This window comes from Aegilops tauschii, chromosome 4 (assembly GCF_002575655.3).
Source record: "Aegilops tauschii subsp. strangulata cultivar AL8/78 chromosome 4, Aet v6.0, whole genome shotgun sequence".
In the NCBI taxonomy this organism is placed as follows: Eukaryota; Viridiplantae; Streptophyta; class Magnoliopsida; order Poales; family Poaceae; genus Aegilops; species Aegilops tauschii.
The window spans coordinates 472,164,956-472,177,803 of NC_053038.3; positions in this window are offsets into that span (position 1 = coordinate 472,164,956).

A 12,848-nucleotide genomic window follows, 5' to 3' on the forward strand; every position below is an offset into this window, starting at 1 on the left:
CTCAAACCGTCCCTAAACATCCAAGCTGATAGCCCAGTCACCGCGCGCCTGGTCTCAAAATGGACACCATTCGCCCCCCACCCCCGCTTATATCTAGCCCAAACGTTTGTGTTATCCAGCACCCCAAAACCTAGCCCATATGTGGGGCGGATATGAGGACGCCCGACGCATTCGTCACGTAAGACTGACATGCGAGACCCATGCAAAACTCTGTCGGTCTACTGGCTTCCTCCCCAGATTTTCTAAGAATGCATTCATGCCGCCGCTTCATCTAGCCGACCGAGGAACAAATCCAGGTATTTAAGCTGAGCAGCAAGGGAAACCATAGTCGTCCCAATTTCCCTCCTCCGTAGTCCTCCCCCACGACTCCCCCCGTCTTCTTCGCCTTCGACTTCGACCTCGCCGTCGCCATCGTCCAGAAGAAAATTACCTATTATAAGATGCTCACGCCCGAGTGCCGGGTGGAGATCGTCGTCGACATGCGCTGCGCCGAAGAGCATCGTCTCGCTCAAATTGTTGTGGAGCAAGAGGACGTACCGAGGTAGGATGAGGTGGTGTTGAAGGATGAGGAGGAGACGCCGGAGGACATGGAGTCGGAGGTAGAGGAGGTCATCCATAGTCCTTTTGTCAATATCATGAGATCATCCGAGAAAAGAAGGTGCACAATCAACTGGGATTGTGTAGGGTTACTAATTCTGGAGGAAGGGGGCCTGGACAACCCCTTCACGAAATCTGAGGTATGGTTGGCCGTGCTTGCTGATACGTCTCCAACGTATCTATAATTTTTTATTGTTCCATGCTATTATATTATCTATATTGGAAGTTTTATATGCATTTATATGCTATTTTATATGATTTTTTGGACTAAACTATAACCTAGAGCCCAGTGCCAGTTTGTGTTTTTTCCTTGTTTTTGTGTTTCGCGGAAAAGGAATATCAAATGGAGTCCAATTGACCTGGAAATTTACGGAGATTATTTTTGGAAAATATGAAAAATACTGGAACGAAAAGATATCGGAGAGGAGTCCCGGGGCCACCACAAGGCGTCCTTGTCGTCACCTCATGGGCCCCCTTTACTTGTTCCCGACGCCAACACCTCCTATAAATCCCAAAAACCCCATAACAAAACCGAGATCGGGAGTTCCGCCGCCTCAATCCTCTGTAGCCACCAAAATTCAATCGGGGCCCTATTCCGGCACCCTGCCGGAGGGGGAAATCATCACCGGTGGTCATCTTCATCATCCCGGCGCTCTCCATGACGTGGAGGGAGTAGTTCACCCTCGGGGCTGAGGGTATGTACCAGTAGCTATGTGTTTTATCTCTCTCTCTCTCTCGTGTTCTTGATTTGGCACGATCTTGATGTACCGCGAGCTTTGCTATTATAGTTGGATCTTATAATGTTTCTCCCCCTCTATCTTCTTGTAATGGATTGAGTTTCCCTTTGAAGTTATCTTATCGGATTGAGTCTTTAAGGATTTGAGAACACTTTATGTATGTCTTGCATGTGCTTATCTGTGGTGACAATGGGATATTCATGTGATCTACTTGATGTATGTTTTGGTGATCAACTTGCGGGTTATGTGACCTTGTGATCTTATGCACAGGGGTTGGCACACATTTTCGTCTTGACTCTCCGGTAGAAACTTTGGGGCACTCTTTGAAGTTCTTTGTGTTGGTTTGAATAGATGAATCTGAGATTGTGTGATGCATATCGTATAATCAAACCCGCGGATACTTGTGGTGACATTGGAGTATCTAGGTGACATTAGGGTGTTGGTTGATGTGTGTCTTAAGGTTTTATTTTAGTACGAACTCTAGGGTTATTTGGGACACTTATAGGAATAGCGCAATAGATCGATCAGAAAGAATAACTTTGAGGTGGTTTCGTACCCTTCAATAATCTCTTTGTTTGTTCTCCGCTATTAGTGACTTTGGAGTGACTCTTTGTTGCGCGTTGAGGGATTGTCATATGATCTAATTATGTTATCATTGTTGAGAGAACTTGCACTAGTGAAAGTATGAACCCTAGGCCTTGTTTCATAGCATTGCAATGCCGTTTTCGCTCACTTTTACCACTTGCTACCTTGCTGTTTTTATATTTTCATATTACAAAAACCTATATCTACTATCCATATTGCACTTGTATCACCATCTCTTCATCGAACTAGTGCACCTATACAATTTACCATTGTATTGGGTGTGTTGGGGACACAAGAGACTCTTTGTTATTTGGTTGCAGGGTTGTTTGAGAGAGACCATCTTCATCCTACGCCTCCCACGGATTGATAAACCTTAGGTCATCCACTTGAGGGAAATTTGCTACTGTCCAATAAAACTCTGCGCTCGGAGGCCCAACACGAGTCCACAAGAAGGTTGCGTAGTAGACATCAAGCTCTTTTCTGGCGCCGTTGCCGGGAGGTTAGTGCTTGAAGGTATATCTTTAGCTCTTGCAATCAAATCTTTTAGTTTCTTGTTTTATCACTAGTTTAGTCTATAAAACAAAACTACAAAAAATGGAATTGAGGTTGCCTCATATGCTTCATCTTTTTAATATCTTCCGTGAAAATGATGGAAAGGAAAATTCTGCTCAATTGATAGAAGAAGAATGCAATAAAATGTTTGGCACAAAATATTTGTATGATGAGCATGATTGCAATGTTGTTAATATGAATTCTTTGAATATCCATGATGCTTACGATATGCAAAGGTCCAAGCTTGGGGATGCAATGTTTGATGAGAATGACAAGTTTGAGAATTTATTTGCTGCAATTAATGTTTGTCCCAAGCTTGGGGATGCTATGCTTGATGAAGATGATATTTTTCTCCCCCGAGTTTTGATGAGCAAACTTATTTTGATGATAGAATGCCTCCTATTTATGATGATTATACTGATGAAAATGGGTTTCGAAGAGTGTCAACTCTAGGTACTAATGATCCCACTATTTTGGACGATGTTGAATCTTATAATATTTATGAAAGTGGATTTGGAGAGGTCATGACTTTATTTAGTGATGAATCCGCTATTTCGGAAGAGGTTTCAATTGATTATGAGAACAAAGTTGCAATCTAGGATGATTATTGTGATGCCATGTATGCTATAAAGAATAATGATAACCATGAAACTTGTCATCATGATTTTAACTTTCAATTGGATTATGCCTCACATGATAGTTATTTTGTTGAGTTTGCTCCCACTACTATTCATGAGAAGAATTTTGCTTATGTGGAGAGTAGTAAAATTTCTATGCTTGTGCATCATGAAAATAATGCTTTATGTGATGGTTATATTGTTGAATTCATTCATAATGCTACTGAAAATTATTATGAGAGAGGAACATATGCTTTTTCATATTGCAATAATATCAAGTTTCCTCTCTATGTGTTGAAATTTTTGAAGTTGCACTTGTTTTGCCTTCCTATGTTAGTTGATGCTTGTTCCCATAAGTTGTTCGCTCACAAAATCCCTATGCATAGGAAGGGGTTAGACTTAAATGTGCTAGTCATATGCTTCATGATTCTCCCACTATGTTTCAATTCTTATCTTTTATGTGAGCGTCATTGAAATCATCATGCCTAGCTAGAAAGGCACTAAAGAAAAGCGCTTGTTGGGAGACAAACCAACATTTACCCCTACTGTTTTTGTGTGTTCACATGATTAAGCTACTGTAGTAATCATGTTTTATAGCTTTTGTTTCAATAAAGTGCCAAGTAAAGCCTTTGGGATAGTGTGGATGATAGTTGACTTGATTATGTGCAAAAACAGAAACTTTAGCTCCCAGTCCAGGAATTTTGAAAATTCATTGGAACGTCTTTTGATCTGAATTTTTTACATTGATATACAAATTGCCCAGGTTGTCCTAATTTTTCCGAATTTTTGGAGTTACAGAAGTATGGAAAGTTTCCAGATTACTACAGACTGTTCTGTTTTTGACAGATTCTGTTTTCTTTGTGTTGTTTGCTTATTTTGATGAAACTATGAGTAGTATCGGAGGGTATGAACCATGGAGAAGTTGGAATACAGTAGATATAACACCAATATGAATTTAGAATGAGTTCAAAACAGTACCTAAGTGGTGATTTATTTTCTTATACTAATGGAGCTCATAAGGTTTTCTGTTGAGTTTTGTGTTGTGAAGTTTTCAAGTTTTGGGTGAAGTTTCGATGGACTATGGAATAAGGAGTGGCAAGAGCCTAAACTTGGGGATGCACAAGGCACCCCAAGGTAATATTCAAGGACAACCAAGAGCCTAAGTTTGGGGATGCCCCGGATGCCATCCCCTCTTTCGTCTTTGTTCATCGGTAAATTTACTTCAGGCTATATTTTTATTCACCACATGATATGAGTTTTGCTTGGAGCGTCATTTTATTTTATTAGGATTTGCTTGTTGTTATTTATAGTAATGTTTTTTATCTTTTATTTCAATAAAAGTGTCAAGGATAGCCTTCACCATGCACAATTTGCAAGTATATGAGTTGTTGTTTCAAAACAGAAAGTTTGTCGCTATTGCAAAAATTCCCTAGAAAAGATAGAATGTGATAAAATGTTGATTTTTTTGAAGAATAAGCTATGATAAATTCTCTACAGTGTGGTAAAGTTTCAGAATTGTTTGAGTTAAATAAGTATTATTCCTCTTGCATTCTTTACAGACTGTTCTGTTTAGACAGATTGCTATTATGTTTGCATATGTTTGCTTCTTTAATGATTCTATTTGAGGATAGGAGTGTTAAATATGCAGAGGAATTTAGTATGCAATGTTAAATAATAAATTTAGTGATTTTCTACAGTAGATAATGATAAGGTTTTGCATGGATTTATACTAACTTATTTCACGAGTTGTGTTGAGTTTTGTGTGGATGAAGTTTTTGAGATTTAGGGAAACCACGATATGAAAGGAATTTAGGAGACACAAAAGCTCAAGCTTGGGGGTTCCCAAGGAAGCGCTAGTTCATATTCCAAGAAGTCTCAAGCACCTAAGCTTGGGGCATCCCACCTTTCTTCTTCAACAACTATCGGTCAGTTTTGGTTGAGCCTAAGTTTTTGCTTCTTCACATGATATGTGCTACCCTTGCAATGTCATTTTATTTTGTTTTGCTTTTTGTTTGTATAAAGTACTTAAGATATGAAATTCTTAAATGTTAGAGAGTCTTCACATAGTCACATAATTATATCTTTTGGAGTAGTTTGTCATTTGCTCTAGTGCTTCACTTATATCTTTTTAGAGCACAGCGGTAGTTTTATTTTGAAGAAATTGTTGAACTCTCATGCTTCACATATATTGTTTGGGAGTCTCTAAACAGCATGGTAATTTTCTTTCGTTATGAATTTAGTCCTAATATGATGGGCATCCAAGAGGGATATAATAAAAACTTTCATATAAAGTGCATTGAATACTATGAGAAGTTTGATTCCTTATGATTGTGTTGAGATATGAGGATGATGATATTAAAGTCATGCTAGTGAGCAATTGTGGATTGTAGAAATACTTGTGTTGAAGTTTGTGATTCCCGTAGCATGCACGTATGGTAAACCGTTATGTGATGTAGTCGGAGCATGATTTATTTATTGATTGTCTTCCTTATGAGTCGCGGTCGGGGACGAGCAATGGTATTTTCTACCAATCTATATTCCTAGGAGCATGCGTGTAGTACTTCGTTTCGATAACTAATAGATTTTTTCAATAAGTATGTGATTTCTTTATGACTAATGTTGAGTCCATGGATTATACGCACTTTCACCCTTCCACCATTGCTAGCCTCTCTAGTACCGCGCAACTTTCGCCGGTACCGTACACCCACCATGCACTTTCCTCAAAACGGCCACCATACCTATCTATTATGAAATTTCCATAGTCATTCCGAGATATATTGACATGCAACTTTCCACCGTTCCGTTTTATTATGACATGCTTCATAATTGTCATATTGCTTTGCATAATCATGTAGTTGACATCGTATTTGTGGCAAAGCCACCGTTCATAATTCTTTCATACATGTCACTCTTGAGTCATTGCACATCCCGGTACACCGCCGGAGGCATTCATATAGTCATATTTGTTGGGGAACGTAGTAATTCAAAAAAATTCCTACGATCACGCAACATCTATCTAGGAGATGCATAGCAACGAGACGGGAGAGTGTGTCTACGTACCCTCGTAGACCAAAAGCGGAAGCGTTTAGTAACGCGGTTGATGTAGTCGAACATCTTCATGACCCAACTGGTCCAAGTACCGAACGTACGGCACCTCCGTGTTCAGCACACGTTCAGCACGATGACGTCCCTCGAGCTCTTGATCCAATTGAGGACGAGGGAGAGTTTCGTCAGCACGACGGCGTAGCGACGGTGATGGTGATGTTACCGGCGCAGGGCTTCGCCTAAGCACTACGACGATATGACCGAGATGTGTAACTGTGGAGGGGGGCACCGCATGATAACCCACAAGTATAGGGGATCAATTGTAGCCTCTTTCAGTAAGTAAGAGTGTCGAACCCAACGAGGAGCTAAAGGTAGAACAAATATTCCCTCAAGTTCTATCGACCACCGATACAACTCTACGCACGCTTGACGTTCGCTTTACCTAGAACAAGTATAAAACTAGAAGTACTTTGTAGGTGTAACGGGATAGGTTTGCAAGAATATAAAGAGCACATAAATATAAACTAGGGGCTGTTTAGGTAAAGAAGTGATAAAGTTAGTATAGCGAGTGTGGAAAAGTGGTGGTAGGAGTTGTGAAATTGTCCCTAAGCAATTGACTACATTACTAGACCGATAGCAAGTTTTATGTGGGAGAGGCCACTGCTACCATGTCATCCCTGACTTGGAATTCTATGCACTTATGATTGGAACTATTAGCAAGCATCTGCAACTACTAGCGTTCATTAAGGTAAAACCCAACCATAGCATTAAGATATATTGGCCCCCCTTCAATCCCGTATGCATCAATTTCTATGCTAGGTTGAAGCTTCTGTCACTCTTGCCCTCCCATACATAGTCCTATCAACATACAACTAACCCTATGGTGTGATCCACGCGCGCGCTCATATGATGGGCACCAAAGGATAGCAACATAACCACAAGCAAATTAAACCAATCATAGCAATTCACCAATTACCGATAGGACAACGAAAATCTACTCAGACATCATAGGATGGCAACACATCATTGGATAATAATATGAAGCATAAAGCACCATGTTCAAGTAGAGGGTACGGAGGGTTGCGGGAGAGTGAACCGTTGTAGATAGATGGGGGAAGGTGATGAAGATGTTGGTGAAGATGATGGAGGTGTTGGTGTAGATCGCCGTCGCACGATGATGGCCCCAGCGGCGTTCCGGCGCCACCGGGAGAGAGGGGGAGAGAGCCCCCTCCTTCTCCTTCTTCCTTGGCCTTCTCCCTAGGTGGGAAAAGGGTTCTCCCTCTGGTCCTTGGTCTTCATGGCGTGGGAGGGGCGAGAGCCCCTCCGAGATTGGATCTGTCTCTCTGTCTCTGATAACCCACAAGTATAGGGGATCGCAACAATTTTCGAGGGTAGAGTATTCAACCCAAATTTATTGATTCGATACAAGGGGAGCCAAAGAATATTCTCAAGTATTAGCAGTTGAGTTTTCAATTCAACCACACCTGGATAACTTAATCTGCCGCTAAGTATTTAGTAGGAAAGTAGTATGATAGTAGCGGTAACGGAGGCAAAAGTAACAGTGATAGTTTTGTAGTGATTGTAACAGTAGCAATGGAAAAGTAACTAAGCGGAGAACAATATGTGAAAAGCTCTTAGGCATTGGATCCATGATGAATGATTTAGCCGGATGCGATTATTTATGCAACCGTTATAACATAGGGTGACACAGAACTAGCTCCAATTCATCAATGTAATGTAGGCATGTATTCTAAATATAGTCATACGTGCTTATGGGAAAGAACTTGCATGACATCTTTTGTCCTACCCTCCCGTGGCAGCGGGGTCCTATTGGAAACTAAGCGATATTAAGGCCTCCTTTTAATAGAGTACCGGACCAAAGCATTAACACATAGTGAATACATGAACTCCTCAAACTACGGTCATCACCGGGAGTGGTCCCGATTATTGTCACTTCGGGGTTGCCGGATCATAACACATAGTAGGTGACTATAGACTTGCAAAATAGGATCAAGAAATCACATATATTCATGAAAATATAATAGGTTCAGATCTGAAATCATGGCACTCGAGCCCTAGTGACAAGCATTAAGCATAGCAAAGTCATATCAACATCAATCTCAGAACATAGTGGATACTAGGGATCAAACCCTAACAAAACTAACTCGATTACATGATAAATCTCATCCAACCCATCACCGTCTAGCAAGCCTACGATGGAATTACTCACGCATGACAGTGAGCATCATGAAATTGGTGATGGAGGATGGTTGATGATGACGATGGCGACGGATTCCCCTCTCCGGAGCCCCGAACGAACTCCAGATCAGCCCTCCCGAGAGAGATTAGGGCTTGGCAGCGACTCCGTATTGTTAAACGCGATGAATCCTCCTCCCTGGTTTTTTTCTCCCCGAACACGAATATATAGAGTTGGAGTTGAGGTCGGGGGAGCACCAGGGCGCCCACGAGGCAGGGGGCGCGCCCAGGGGGTAGGCGCGCCCCCCACCCTCATGGACAGGGTGTGGGCCCCTGGCCTTGATTCGTTCCCCTGTATTTTTTATTATTTCCAAAAATAATCTCCGTGAAGTTTCAGGTCATTCTGAGAAGTTCTATTTCTGCACAAAAATAACACCATGGCAATTCTGCTGAAAACACCGTCAGTCCGGGTTAGTTCCATTCAAATCATGCAAGTTAGAGTCCCAAACAAGTGCAAAATTGTTTGGAAAAGTAGATACGACGGAGACGTATCAACTCCCCCAAGCTTAAACCTTTGCTTGTCCTCAAGCAATTCAGTTAATAAACTGAAAGTGATAAAGAAAAACTTTTACAAACTCTATTTGCTCTTGTTGTTGTAAATATGTAAAGCCATCATTCAAGTTGCCAGCAAAGATATGACTAACCATATTCACAATAACATTTAGGTCTCATGTTTACTCATATCAATGGCATAATCAACTAGCGAGCAATAATAATAAATCTCGGATGACAACACTTTCTCAAAACAATCATAATATGATATAACAAGATGGTATCTCGCTAGCCCTTTCTGAGACCGCAAAACATAAATGCAGAGCACCTTTTGAAGATTAAGGACTGACTAAACACTGTAATTCATGGTAAAAGAGATCCGGTCATAGTCATACTCAATATAAATTAATAGTAATGGATGCAAATGACAGCGGTGCTCTCCAACTGGTGCTTTTTAATAAGAGGGTGATGTCTCAACATAAACGTAAATAGATAGGCCCTTCGCAGAGGGAAGCAGGGATTTGTAGAGGTGCCAGAGCTCGATTTTTGAAATAGAGATAAATAATATTTTGAGCAGCATATTTCCATTGTCAACATAACAACCGAGAGATCTCGATATCTTCCATGCTACTCACATTATAGGTGGTTCCCAAGCAGAATGGTAAAGTTTATACTCCCCCTCCACCAACAAGCATCAATCCATGGCTTGCCCGAAACAACGGGTGCCTCCAACTAACAACAATCCTAGGGGAGTTTTGTTTGCAATTATTTTGATTTGATTTGCTTAAAGCATGGGACTGGGCATCCCGGTGACCAGCCATTTTCTCGTGAGTGAGGAGCGGAGTCCACTCCTCTTGAGAATAACCCTCCTAGCATGGAAGATACAGACAGCCCTAGTTGATACATGAGCTATTCGAGCATGCAAAACAGAATTTCATTTGAAGGTTTAGAGTTTGGCACATACAAATTTACTCGGAATGGCAGGTAGATACCGCATATAGGAAGGTATAGTGGACTCATATGGAATAACTTTGGGGTTTAAGGGATTGGATGCACAAGCATTATTCCCGCTTAGTACAAGTGAAGGCTAGAAAGAGATTGGCAAGCGACCAACTAGAGAGCGACAACAGTCATGAACATGCATTAAAATTAATAAACATTGAGTGCAAGCATGAGTAGGATATAATCCACCATGAATATAAATATCGTGGAGGCTATGTTGATTTTGTTTCAACTACATGCGCGAACATGTGCCAAGTCAAGCCCCTTGAATCATTCAAAGGAGGATACCACCCAGTATACCACATCACAACCATTTTAATAGCATGTTGGCATGCAAGGTAAACCATTATAAACTCCTAGCTAATTAAGCATGGCATAAGCAACTATAATCTCTAATTGTCATTGCAAATATGTTTCTTCATAATAGGCTGAATCAAGAACGATGAACTAATCATATTTACAAAAACAAGAGAGGTCGAGTTCATACCGGCTTCTCTCATCTCAATCAGTCCATCATATATCGTCATAATTGCCTTTCACTTGCACGACCGAACAATGATTATAATAATAGTGCACGTGCTTTGGACTAAGCTGGAATCCGCAAGCATTTAATACAAAGGAGAAGACAAGGTAACATGGGCTCTTGGTTAAATCAACAATAATGTATATAAGAGCCACTTCAACATTTTCATTATGGTCTTCTCCTATCGACCCCCAAAGAAAAGAAAAGGAATAAAACTATTTACACGGGAAAGCTCCCAACAAACAAAAGAAGAACAGGAAATCTTTTTGGGTTTTCTTTTAATTATTACTACTACAGCATGAAAAGTAAACTAGCTAAAAGCTACAACTAATTTTTTTAATTTTTCTTAAGGTTTTTCGAACACACAAGAAGAAAGCATAAAAAAGGAAAATAAACTAGCATGGATATTACAGTGAAAAAGTATGAGCACCGACAACTAGCATGAGTGTGTGAATATGAATGTAATGTCGGTGAGAACGTACTCCCCCAAGCTTAGGCTTTTGGCCTAAGTTGGTATATGCCCATGGATCAAAGTTGTAGTTGGGGTCGTACTGAGAAGGAGCCTCGGGTTGCCACTGCTTGGCAATCTCCTCCGGATCCCACTGGTAAACAGACTGTCGTGAAGGATCAAATTGTGGTTCCGGCTCTGGCTCTGTAGCTGGTGTGGGGTTCTGGTAGGCATGAAATGCCTCCGGCTGAACAAGGTACTTGCCTGTAGATAAGTCAAACAAAGAAGGAGCAGGCAAAGTAATAATCTCAGGGCGAATTTTATCAAATATCAGTTTGTCCTTAAGCATCTTTTCCTTATTCTTAACGATAAAATCATGTGCTACCATACTCTTATAGTCTAGAAAAATAGGAGGCAGCAACTTTTCTTCTCTGTCATAATGCCTAATAGGTATGTTAAAGTGTGCAGCGAGGCGCGAGGCGAAGATACCTCCCAAGATGGGACCCTTCGTGCGGTTAAGACTTAACCGTTTGGCAACGATAGCACCTAGGCTAAAAGAGTTATCACGAAACAAGGCATGGCCCAAAATAACAATATCAGGGGCGCTAAGGTTTCCACAGTTTCCCCAACCAATTAAACATCTACTAGCAAATATCGCAAAGTAACGCATAACCGGAAAATGTATGCTAGTAATTCTTGCGTCGGAAACTTTCCTTGTTTCCCCTACAGCAATCATATCAATAAACCCTTCCACATCATTGCGATGTGGTTCCTCTATGCTGCCAGCAAGGGGTATCTTACAAACCTGGCAGAAATCAGAAAGGGACATCTCCTTATGCTCATCATATAAATAAAATTCCACTGAAGGTGGTGATCTCCTAGCATGGAAATGAAAATTTTGCACGAAAATATTAGTGAGTAAGAGATATTGTTCGCGCTGGTCGCGAGGAAGTCGGTGAGGCCCGCATTCTCAACCAAAGAATAAAAATCATCATGAATCCCAGTTGTTGTTAAGAACTCATCCCAAGGCCATTCACACGGTCGAACTTCCGCGGTGCAAGGGAGATTATATTTGGGCCTCTTATCCTCCTCCCTTTGCTTATCCCTCGAGCTTCGGCTCGAAGAGCCCCTCAATAATCTCTTCATCATTTTCTGAAAATTTCTGAAATTTTTAGTAACTTCAAATAAAGGTGAACCAAACTCAACAAAATTGATAGCAACTACTCCCACAAGTGCCTAGAGACTATATCATGCATTAGAACTACTTGGGACCATATAAATTTGACATGCAAGCTCAAGAACAGGGTCACCTAGGAAGCAAAATTTTGCAATGAATAAAGCACTAGAACAAAAATTAATTGGACCATTGGAGGAGTCACATACCGAAGAACAATCCCCCAAAGCAGTTTTGCGAGTGGAGCTTTGAGCTAGGAGATCGAAAATCGCAGCAAAATGAGCTAGAACTCGTGCTTGAGCTGGTTGGTGAATTTTTTTGGGAGGAAGAAGGAGTATGTGGTGGCTGGAATAAGTGGAGGGGAGCCACCATGGGCCCACGAGGCAGGGGGGCGCGCCCAGGGGGTGGGCTGATGTCTACTACACAACCATCTTCTTGTAGACGTTGTTGGGCCTCCAAGTGCAGAGGTTTGTAGGATAGTAGAAAATTTCCCTCAAGTGGATGACCTAAGGTTTATCAATCCGTGGGAGGCGTAGGATGAAGATGGTCTCTCTCAAACAACCCTGCAACCAAATAACAAAGAGTCTCTTGTGTCCCCAACACACCCAATACAATGGTAAATTGTATAGGTGCACTAGTTCGGCGAAGAGATGGTGATACAAGTGCAATATGGATGATAGATATGAGTATTGTAATCTGAAAATATAAAAACAGCAAGGTAGTAAGCGATAAAAGTGAGCGTAAATGGTATTGCAATGCTAGGAAACAAGGCCTAGGGTTCATACTTTCACTAGTGCAAGTTCTCTCAACAATGATAACA